The following is a 12048-nucleotide window of genomic DNA, read 5'->3' as shown; positions in this document are numbered from 1 at the left end:
AGATGCGTGATGTATTATAAGTGCACAACCCCCAATTGAAAAAATGTGCAACCCCCAAACTGATATCTAATGAAAACACGTGTGTACTACATACATACATGAACTCAACAGCAAAAGTCTGTTATCAAAACATGTTCCAACACAGAAACATCTCCACTTTTGTAATTTTTCATTCACATTTGAATACACATGCATCCTCTGCACACATCAATACATAAACATTTAGAGTCTTTACGATGTACTTGTATAATGAAAAGTTTTTGATTTTAACAACAATGCCAACACCCAGCTTAAGATACTCCTGTCGAGTGTATTAATGTGCCCGCACAAAACCTATTTTTAATTTCTCCGCTAAAGACTTACCATGACGACAGCTAATTTCTTGTTCGGTTTGGTTTTAAGTTTTCGTTTTATTAATTTTGCATTTTCTAGTTTCCACTCTTAGCTACGCTAACGGATATGTTCCTTACTACTCTGTGATTTCGGTGAGGTGAACAATACTTGTAAAATTTAAGCGAAACCAGAGATATGTATTAAACAAACAAGCAGGTGTAAGGTACCATTAAAAATAAAAAACGACAAAAGATGGGAAAATGATTGACTTTGTTATACTGACCAGTTAATCTTTTATTTTAATGGCATACTCTTTAAAATGTGATTTTTGAACAAAAATCTCATCGGTGACGTTAGTGAACAATAACGTTGGCGATCTTAGGTGGTCCATTGTAAAATTTTTCGGAAATGTTGTCTTCAAAGCTGGAATAGACAGTGATGTTCGTAGACTTTAGACTTGACGTAGCCCCACAAAAATAGTCAAACGTTAAATCCTGATCTTGTGGCCAACTTACGGGTCCCATTAAAGATAATTGTTCTCCGAAAGTTTTCCTAAAAACGCCAAAAGATGGAAAAATGTAGCGCCATCTTGTTGAAATTCAACATGTATACTTATACTGTTCAGTTCTTCCATTTTTTAACAAAAGTTTGTTAGCATCGATGGTTTTTAGCGATCGCCATTCACCGTAACGTTGCGTCCAACAGCATCTTTGAAAAAAATACGGTCAATGATTCCACCAGCGTACAAACCACACCAAACAGTGCATTTTTTCGGGATGCATAGTTCTTGAACGGCTTCTGGTTGCTCTTCACCCCAAATGAAAATTTTGCTTATTTACTAGCCATTCAACCAGAAATGAGCCTCATTATTATTTCCATTTAGAACCGAACACTGATTTTGGTAATAAAATTCAATGATTTGCAAGCGTTTCGTTTTATTTTATGATGAAATGTCAAAGCAACTGAGCATCTTTCTTTTGACGTGATCTGTCAAATTATGAAAATAACCTCAAAAAAATCCGATACAAATACTTCCTTTTTAAAGATTTGTAACTCATGGACAGACATATTTTATTATTTCCATAATGATAAAAGTTTATTTTAAGCTAAAACCTTTTTGCTTATAGAATGGGTGCTTTGATAAAGCTTACCTTAGGATCTTTGGTTCCTGTTTATTAAATGCGATCTGAAGTTATAATATGTACAAACAAAGGAATCCATGAATTTTTAAGACGTCTATGAACAGGATATACGAATTTCTTTCTTCACAGAAAGACGATTGGAAATTATTGAAAATATGGCACTTTGTTTGACAGAACCTAAGATCTCCAATTTTACAGTAAAAGGCCGTTTGCCGAGCTGAGATAACCAAAGCAGCAAAACAGTATCAGAATAAATCTTAAAAATAATTTTTCTGGATTACAGTATGTGTTTTAAGGAAGCGTGTAAATGAGACTGCAGGTATGCCGCCAAGCGTTTTGTCAAGGATGCCAAAGCATAAAAATTATATCCCAGCCGCAAATTTATGGCTTAACAGTACAAAAGACATTTGTCCGTTCGGTCACTGCGGTAGTATTCTTGCTTCCCAGAGATGTCGAGTAGATGGCTGCAAGGACAACGACAATAACAATGCCTTGCGCTGTACTCATGCTCTCCGGCCAACTCACCGTTCTATCAGTTAAACAAAGAAAAAAAAATGAGTTGCAACAATGCAAACAATGAAGTTAACATGAAAACAACAAAAACTTTTGGCGGACCGACTTTGAAATTGCTTTTGTTATTTTCGTTCTGCACTACGAGTTAAGGCCAACATTCACACAATTTCATTTGCATGGCATGTTCTGCCTGGTTGCTACCTAATATACGGTGTACCCGGTGGATCACGGGTGTTGCTGTTGCCGTTGCGGTTGGTATGTTGGAGAGTCCATGGTAGCGTCGTATGTGAAGCATATGAATTTATCACCCTGCTGCATCTGTAACGGTCAAATATCGATTTTTGTTAAATCATAAACTTTATGCACAGGATGAACCGAAAACTGGAGGTGTGTTTGCAACTGTGTACACATGTTGAGATTTGTACAATGATTGAAATGGTCACCAAACAGTTTGATACGAATTCAGAAATCACGCATGAATTCAATGGTGTTATGAATCTGAGCTTCTGACGAACCATCTTAGGTCAAAGACTTATTATATCATGTTAGATTTTCGATACAAAAATTTTATCTCTGGGAAGACAATTTCGCCAGCTCTTATTAATTGCGTGTGCAGTTCACCAAGTCAGAACTTTTGTACCCAATTTGTGCAAGGAGCAAAAGAGCGCGAAGTGAAAAGATTGACGTCTGCTTTGATAAAAGAATTCATTATTTCTGCCAAAAACTCTACCCATGTCAGCAGCATGGAATCGAAATATATCTACTTGAACAAAGTTGTCTTGAAATATGATCGTAGCTAGTTTACTCCGGGTTTGCCAAGTCAGTACTAGTCGCAGATGATTAATATGCTCGTGCTAATTTTCTGTTAACAGAAATTTGTGTAAAATTTATAAACAAATTAATTAAAATATAATTAAATAGTAATAGTAAAAACCAAACTTTTGATATGAACTTTATAGTATACTCCTCAGCATATCAGCCATCAGTTGTTTTTTTTATTGTTTTGAGCCAAGCTTACTTCTTTCAGGGAGTCGGTATTTTTTTCTTTAATGAACGAGTCGACTGGATGTTGCAAAATGACACAGAGTTTCTCTGCCAGAAGATCCGTTAATGCTAAAAGAATATTTCGTCCATCATGGTAATCGTACATAATGGCAGCAGGACATTTCGTTTCAGTCCTCAAATTATTTGCATCGATAAACGCCAACACATTTCAAACATCTTAGAGTCAATGTGTTCTTTCGAACTCAACAGGCAACTCTTCTTGCAAAGATCATTAAAGACTCTAGAAGGAGAATAACATCACTTTTTGAAGCTGTAACGTCTCTTAAAAAATTAAAAGCAAAGAAAGAAAGAAATAAACTAATTACTAATCACAAGAAACTCCGCAAACAAACATCCGGTGTGGCCTTATGGTTCTGAAAAAATCTGATAGTATTTTTTAAGACTTCACAGTTATACCACCATTTAAAAGCTGCTAGGAACACTGACTATGAGAAGGTACTTGAGCCACCAAGTTTTGCCTCGATTCACTGTTCCGACGCCACTCGTCTTCTTGAAACAGGAATAGACGCAGATTTATATCCGTGCAAGGAAAGACTACTTGGCAGTTTTACTCAACTTATTTAAGGAATTTTTGGTATAAGTACAACAACAATAAACAATTTCTACCGATTTTGTAATGAATTCTTGAGGTAAAACTCACTCAAGCGCATTGTTGTCTATCAATAAAATTATTGATTGTTAAAAGATTAAATTCCATAAGAGTCAACGGCTGCCAAAATGCAATTGACATCTGAGGTTAAGGGTTAGAGGAACAAAGGAAAATATGTAACAGAGACACTAATATAGTTCAAGCTCCATAATCGACGACAGTTTTGAAATATGAGAGGATGTAGGTCTGAACATCATTTTTCCTCCCCTCTCACAACTGTTCTCTACTAAACTATGTTAACACACGACTCTAAACCTACAAGCTGGATTATGCAACTTCAGCTTTCCACAACTTTTGTTTACGTCACAACATACGAGCATGGAATACGAAAGCTTAATGACGTTGGTTGGGCTCTAGTGATGATAGCAATAATTCAGTTGTTTTCCTAGTGTTTGCAAGCCAACAGTGACGCATTGCATCGGACGTACACTTTTTCCCACTCAAGGCCTTCCGTTAGGTTAACAACACTGACACAATCAATCTACTTCGACTCTTCCACAACTTCCGAATCAAAGCTCGGTTCCATTTATTCAATGCGAATTTCTGGATGAATCTAAACAATTCTGCTGCTCTGCTGGATGGTATGCAAATGTTTTTGAGGCACTCAGCACTTCACTTACATAGAAGAGCATATCAACTTATTGTTGCATAACTGCAACTGTTATTTGTTGTTTTGGCGTGCCCTTCTGATTGTCTGGGCAAAACATGGCTAAACAATTAGCTCGATCTTGTATGCTATTCTTCTCTTCTTAATTGGCGTAGACACCGCTTACGCGATTATAGCCGAGTTAACAACAGCGCGACAGTCGTTTCTTCTTTTGGCTACGTGGCGCCAATTGGATATTCCAAGCGAATCCAGGTCCTTCTCCACTTGGTCCTTCCAACGGAGTGGAGGTCTTCCTCATCCTCTGCTTCCCCCGGCGGGTATTGCGTCGAATACTTTCAGAGCTGGAGTGTTTTCATCCATCCGGACAACATGACCTAGCCAGTGTAGCCGCTGTCTTTTAATTCGCTGAACCGTGTCAATGTCGTCGTATATCTCATACAGCTCATCGTTCCATCGTATGCGATATTCGTCGTGTCCAAAACGCAAAGGACCATAAATCTTTCGCAGAACATTTCTCTCGAAAACTCGTAACGTCGACTCATCGGTTGCTGTCATCGTCCAAGCCTCTGCACTATACAGCAGGACGGGAATTATGAGCGACTTATAGAGTTTGGCTTTTGCTCGTCGAGAGAGGACTGCTATTAGCTTTCTCATTAACCAATGCCGAAGACAACTGGTGTACAAAATAAAAAAGAAGCCTCTGCTGCCTCTTACCAGAATAAGTTAGAAATTGGGAAGTGTTTTTAATTTAAGTTATTAAAGTACGCTTCGCTGTAATTTTGGATCGTTACTTATTTGTGCCAGAACTTGAAATTTCAAAAGTTTAGCCCATATAAAACTGCAAACTAACACCAATCGGATGAAAAATTACCTATTTGGTTGACAAATTCTAAGCCAGCTGTAATCACAGATTTAAGTATGGATTTTCATAGAATATCTAGGAATATAAAAATTTGTGAAGTCACCTCTTGAGCACATGAATTACGCAGGAGTTGGTGTATTCTGAAAGTGAAGACCAATATTTAAAATTTTCGAAGTTAGATACCGGAAATCTTTTAATGAATTACTTTTCGATTAGTTTGTTTAATAGGAACAGGCAATGGAATTGATATGGAACAATCTCTTTCCCGAGTATTTCACTTTTCACACTTTTTTGTTGCTGTTATGTAAGTGTTTTTTTAGCTTTGTCGCTCGTCAACCAGTAAGTCGTTTTGTTCTTGTTGCTGTCGAATGCTTTTAATAGTTGAACGTAGGAGCCTCCTCAAACGGATAATCCACATGTAAATTATTGGTAAACGTCGGTTACAACTATTTTGAAATTCAGTAAAAAAGATTTGCTGAAGCTGCTGCTGCTGACTGCTTATCTGTTTTTACGCACAGCGAGAGTTTTTATGCGCAACCATCACTCTGTCGTGACATTTGCCTTCAATTTTTTTTAACAAAGTTTTCCTTGCTCTTTGTTCTAAAATATTTCCTCATTTCAGTTTTTAATTTGGATATTCATTCACAATAATGCTTATTGCTTTATCGTGGTATTTTCATATAAAGCATTGTTTCTCTCACTTTGTCTCTATCTTTATTGTTGCCTGTATGCTAATATTGAATTGCTGAATTGGTACTCCCCTCCTTTTTTTTTTTTTTTTTTTTGTTTTTGAAGAGATGTGGGGGGGAAATCTTCTAAAGACACCCTGGCGGGTAGTGTCGGATTCGTTTGATGCGCCTATCGACTAAAACCCACCATATGGTTATGAACCTAGAAGATAAATTGCGGGAGAAGGCGGAAGATTCAGTTCAGTTCGGTGTTGGCCCTCAAAAGAATCTGACGCTAATAAGCGAAGCTCGAGGTTTTGGTTAGGTGGGAGCGGAAGGATTTGTCAGGATACATGGCCTTCTGAAACGGTCGGTTTTCTTGCACCTGAGAGTGGCAAGACAGTTGATGCTGGGGTTTGCGTGGGATGCAACTGACGCCCGGAGATTTGCAGCGTAAGAAATAGCTGCCGATTGAATGGAAGGGAGATTTGTTTCCACTAGGATCTGTTTGTTTCTAACATACCACGGGAAACTAAGGGCTGATCTGAGTAGACGCATGTATTTGGATTGAAGCCTGGACAATTGTCTGGGTGAGGCAGAGCCCCAAATAGGGATGGCGTAGGAGCAGATGCTTCTAATGATGGCATTAAAAGCTCGCTTTTTGGTGCTTTGTGAAACCTTTTTATTGGTGAAAAAGGGTTTTAATGCGCCGAAGGCGCCATTGGCTTTACCTCGAACTGCTGTGATTTGTTTCGTCCAGGTTAGCCGTCTGTCGAAGACAACACCGAGGTACTTCGCGGAAGGGCTCCATTTGATGGAGAACCTGTTTACCAAGATTTTTGGTAGCATGCGTTTCCTTCGTGAAAAGAATATTGCCTCTGATTTGGTTGTGTTGATGTCGAATCTCCACAACCAGTACCAGTCGAGGACGGTGGGGATGAATTTATTGAGGGCGGATGTGAGTTAATTGTCGACATCATGAACCGCATAGTTTTGTGCTGTGAGGTGAGCTTCGGAGAGCTCACCATTCACCCTAGCAGTGATTTGCCGGTCAGACAAGAAGGATTTAACTAAGCCAATGAGGTATTGTGGGAAATTTAGTTTTATAAGCTTGTAAATAAGCCCATCATGCCAGACCCGATCGAATGCTTGTTTACAGTCAAGCAGGAGCATAGGGATGTGTCTTTCTTTGTTGAGGTTGTTAGCGACAAATTCGGAGACCCGCAGAAGTTGGTGTGCGGTGCCGTGTTGCTTTCGAAACCCATGTTGGAAGTCGGGAAGAATTTTCTTTTCCGAAACAAATTTCTCCAGTCGGGAAAGAATTATGCTTTCGGCTACTTTGCTGAGGGAGCAGAGTAGGCTGATGGGGCGATGGTTTGCCGGATCGCTTAGAGGTTTTCCCTGTTTGGAAAGAAAGACGACTGTGGCGGCTTTTCCAGGCCGGTGGAAAATATTGGAAGCGCATCATCGCGTTTATGATGTTGTTTAGGGCAACAAGGTGTTTCCGCGGTAAGATTTTCAAGACGCCGTTACCGATACTGTCGTGGCCTGGAGCTTTCCGGTTTTTGAGGGAGCGGATAGCCTCGGAGACTTCTTTGGGGGAGGTGGGCTGAAACTCGACCGTCTGGAAGGTTGTGTCCGGACAGTTGCTGACATTTCTTCGTGAAAAGAAGAGAATTTTTGGAGGCTTGGAAAGGGGGAGCATTGGTTTTTAAGGGATTGAGTAAAGACGTTGGCTTTGTCCTTGTCTTGATCCCGTCTTTAATTAGGGCGAGGAGGTGAAGTTTGCGATTTCTTAAGGATCTGATAACCTTCCAGCAACTTTTAGGGTGCTGTTCGGTTTCAGCGATGTAGGAGTTGAAGTCTTCAGAACTTCTTTGGAGGAGGAGAACCTTTAATTCCCTTTGAGTGGAATTTAAAGTTTGGCGTAGCCGGGGAAGTCTGTTTTTTTGCCAGAGTTTGCGGATTTTGTTTTTCCTGGCGAAGAGTGCTCGGATACGTAGGGAAGATTATTTGGGTTTGTGGTAGCTTCTATTGAGGAGGTGGCTGAGATTATTGAGCTTTGGATTTCCTCCGTTAGTCTTGCGACCGCCTTATCAAGATCAGCTATGGAGTTGATTTGGGTGCAAGTGAAAGTGGAAGTTTCCAACAAGAATTTCAGGTGAAGGAAATCGGTTTTGGTTTTAACCGAGGGAAAGTAGAGGGCGATTCACTTGAGCTCCAGGTAGACCGGGAGTGGTCTGAACTGAGCTCCGGGAGAGTCCAGGGATCTCTGTTAAGGGTCACGTTTTTTGTGAGAAATAAGTCCATGATGCTTGCTTGGAACCTGGGATTTGTAGGGTGGTAGGTCGGTTCGGAGGGAGCTTCGATGTTGAAGTTGTGTTGGAGAGACATTCTCCAAAGGGTTAATCCATTAGTATTATTCGTAGAACGATTCCAAATCCTATATTTAGAATTGAAATCACCTGCGATAATGGTAGGGGTGGAGGAGTTGAAGAGGGATGAAATGTTGAGAGGGCTTTTGTCAGAAGGGATATAGAGTGATGATCCTGTGCCTGTGTGAATTGAGAAATACATCAATTCCTACAGCCTTGAGTGTTGAGGGGCCAATGTTGGCAGCTAGGTGGTGGATAGAGTTCTTCACACAGATGGCGACACAGCCCCCTTTGGAATCTGGGGGGTCGTTTCTGTAGATTGTGAAGTTCGGGATATAAAGGGATTTTTTGGAGTTTAAGTGAGTTTCGGTGATACAAACGACATCAATGGATTTGTCTTCTATTAGCTGGATCAGTTCGGTCCTTTTGGAAGCGCAAAGCCCGTTGGCGTTGCAGTTTAGGGATTATCAGGCCACGGTTTGTTCCTGAAGACGGTGGACAGGAGGTACCGAAAAGCTTCTCTAAGTGAGCAATATTTGGAACAGGATTGGGCGTTGTGTTTTTGGTTGGGTTTTTGGCGACCTCTGCGTATGAGCAAGTGGGCCCTTGTGCTCGTGGTTGGGGTTGGGGTTGAGATGGTGGTGTGGTCTGTGCCGCGGGGCGGGTAGCTCTTTGTGAGAGAGCTTTGGTAGTCTTTTGGGCCTTTTTTGGAGGTCGGGTTGGTGTTTTTGGGGGGCTTTAGGGCAACCCCGATAGGTGGCGCGATGAGGGCCCTTGCAGTGAATGCAGGTGGGCTTCGCGTTTTTCTGCTCTTTGAGAGCGCAGGATGCCGTGGCATGGGAGCGACCGCAGAAGGCGCAGGCCCATGGAGCGTGGCAGTAGTTTGCCGTGTGGGCGAAATTCAGACATCGGAGGCATTGCGCTATGACTTTGGATTTTCGCTTTGCCTCTACTCTGACGCTGAGGCCAGCGATTGCTTTCAGGTCAAAAATCGCCTTCGCTGAGGAGTGCGAAGGGTCAAGGTTGACCGTAATCAGGGGCCATATTTTTGTGCCCCTTCGCATGCGGTGAATGCTCTTCACCGCAGCATTTTTCATCCTCAATTCGTTGAGGATGGTTTCGTCATCGAGGCGTTCGAGGACGCCTCTGATCACGACAATCAGGTCCTTGTCTTAATGGACCTGATTTGTGGTATATGGGATTTCGTGCCTTTCCAGGGCAGAAGTGAGCTCCCGAAATCCGTCAACGATTTCGGGGTAGACGATGATGGCTTCAGATACCACTTTAGCCGATCTGATTTTGAGGTCTGCTTTGCGCAGACCGGAGCTCACCTTCTCCCACGATTCCTTCTTGAGGATTCGAATGGGAGGAGGGTTTCTCCTTAGGGGTTAGATCCTCACTTTCATCGGAGGAGGATGAAGAAAGGAAATCGTCAATTACGACGGTTTCAGGGGGGATGTGGTGCGGCGCCGCTTTGGGATTTCCCGTTTGGGTTCTTCCCGTTTGGGATTTTCCCGTTTGGGTTTTTTCCGGCGGCGAACTTCGATGAATACGGTGTCATCGGGCGGATCGATGCTCATTTGAGCGTTTTCGGGAGAGGGAGAGGTGGTAGCGTCGTTGGGATTTTCGTTGTTGTTGGAGTTGTCGTTGGGATTGGAGTTGGTGGTGATGGTGGAGTTATGATTGTTGAGTATATGCTCTACTCTGAGCAGATACTCGCGGAGGTCCTTAACGAGGGCGACAAGCTCGACCTCACTAAGAGACGCAGGGTTTGGGAAATACATCGCTGAGTTGTCACAACTCGCGATGTTTTTCCCTTTCACTATGCTTTTTGTTTTAAGTGTCAATTATCACTAATTTTTCATTGTGCACTGCACTAAACACTAAACACTGCACTGTAATATTCACTGCGCTGTGATGTTCACTGCACTGTTTTAAATAGATTGTTTATAGCTAAGCAGGCTAAGCTTGTATGTTTGGGCTTGTTTGCGCTACCTGTGACCGTTTACGTTGCTGTCTGCTGTCTGTACTCCCCTCCATGACGCTAATACTTTTTATACTCTTGAAACATATTGCTACAGAGTATTGCTAGAGAGTATACTAACTTTGTTCATCTAACCATTGTTCGTATCTCCTAAAAATAATGTAGATAAATATATTTGGTACACGTGTTCCTTGGCAATGAAACTAGGACGAGTTCGGACGACTGGAAGTTCGAAAATTGTTTTATTACATAGAGATATGAAAGGAATATCTCGAGATATGGGATATCATTTTAAAGTGGGCGATACCACGCCCATCGTTCAGTTTCTAACCCGGCTCCTCTTAAGCATGCTCATACCATCTCAGCTGTAAATTCTATGTCAATGTCGTAGTTAGCTATTGATTCATCGCACTTTTAGTAGTTGTTAGCAGTTTTCCGATTTCACCCATTTCACCAGAGTCGCTAAGGGTACTTAAGACTTTTGGAGATATTTACATTAAACCAATTAGAGAGCAGGGCCACGCAAACTTTTGAAAAAATTTTAGCTCATAAGTGCCTTTTGTTACTCTTGCCACACTTGTGTCAAATTACAGTTCTTTACCTTAATTTGGTGCCAAGTTACGGAGGGCGGACGGACGGACAGAAAATCACCCAGATTTTTATTCATCTTTTCATTCTGATCATTACATATACAAATATGTCTCAATTAGTTTTAGGTGATACAAGCAATTGTTAAGTGAAAAGAACTATTATACTTTGTAGCAGCAGGTGGGAAGAGTATAAAAATAATAGGTTGTCAAAAAAGTCATGCGGTATTTTTATTGAATTTTTTTTTTATTGAAATTGAAATGAATTTTTGATCACTCATGCCCAGCTCTTGACCGATGCTACGGCTGCTACTATGCCGGTCTCTTTCTACCAATTTCGACGACAAGCCTTCCGGAGCATGGCGCATCTTCGACCATCTCTACACCAGAACGAAAACGTTGAAACCATCGTTGTGCGGTGGAAATGGCAACTGTATCGGGTCCATAAACTGCACAAATTTTATTGGCGGCTTGAGATGCATTTTTGCCTTTTTCTTCGTAGTACTGTAAAATATGCCGTATTTCCTCTTTATTTTGCTCCATGTTTGCGACGCTATAACTTACGAACGACAGAAGACTTAGAAACGACAATCAATCAAACACGTGTTAGCGCGTGCAATGAGCTTTCCAAAAATTTTTTTTTTTTTTTTGCGGGCGGGGGCCTGCAGCTAACCCAGCCAATTTTAATGCGTGCCTGTCGCATTAGTGCATCAGCTCTGTCCTGGTCCAGCGTTACATATGCCCTTACATGCTCTCTTGTGTTAGGAGCTGTTATGTTAATCGCCAAACCTTTGGTGGGGTCCCGTAGCGCTTCTTTGACAGCCCCTGCTACTTCCTCTTTTGTTGTCAGCGAGTCGAGGTCTCTCATTTCTATAGTAACCTTAGTTTTAAGGTCGGCTACAGTTGCAGTCTCCTTGAGAGTGGACTTAAATGCCTCACAGAAGCTGGCCTTTGTGGACTGTCCCTTCTCTAGCTCTAGTAATAGGGCCCCGGCTCTTGTTTTGCGGATCCCTTTGATTTTGACTTCTGCCTCTTTAAGATCTACCTTGCTACGGATATTCTTGAGGACTTCGGCGTAGCTATTTCCTTCTGCTGGTTTTATTATAACGGCCTCTGTTTGTCGTTTAGGCCTATTATTTCCTTTCTGATTTGCGGTCATGTTGTTGACTGGTTGCCTATTGTTTGCGATTTTTGGCGCTTCTTCACTCGTTCCTTCGTTTACCTGAGTTTTCCTGGCTGAGTATCCTACTTCTTCTGCGGAAG

This window comes from Bactrocera neohumeralis, chromosome 3 (assembly GCF_024586455.1).
Source record: "Bactrocera neohumeralis isolate Rockhampton chromosome 3, APGP_CSIRO_Bneo_wtdbg2-racon-allhic-juicebox.fasta_v2, whole genome shotgun sequence".
Classification (NCBI taxonomy): domain Eukaryota; kingdom Metazoa; phylum Arthropoda; class Insecta; order Diptera; family Tephritidae; genus Bactrocera; species Bactrocera neohumeralis.
The sequence above is the reverse complement of the archived record's forward strand: the minus strand, read 5'-3'. Positions refer to the sequence as shown.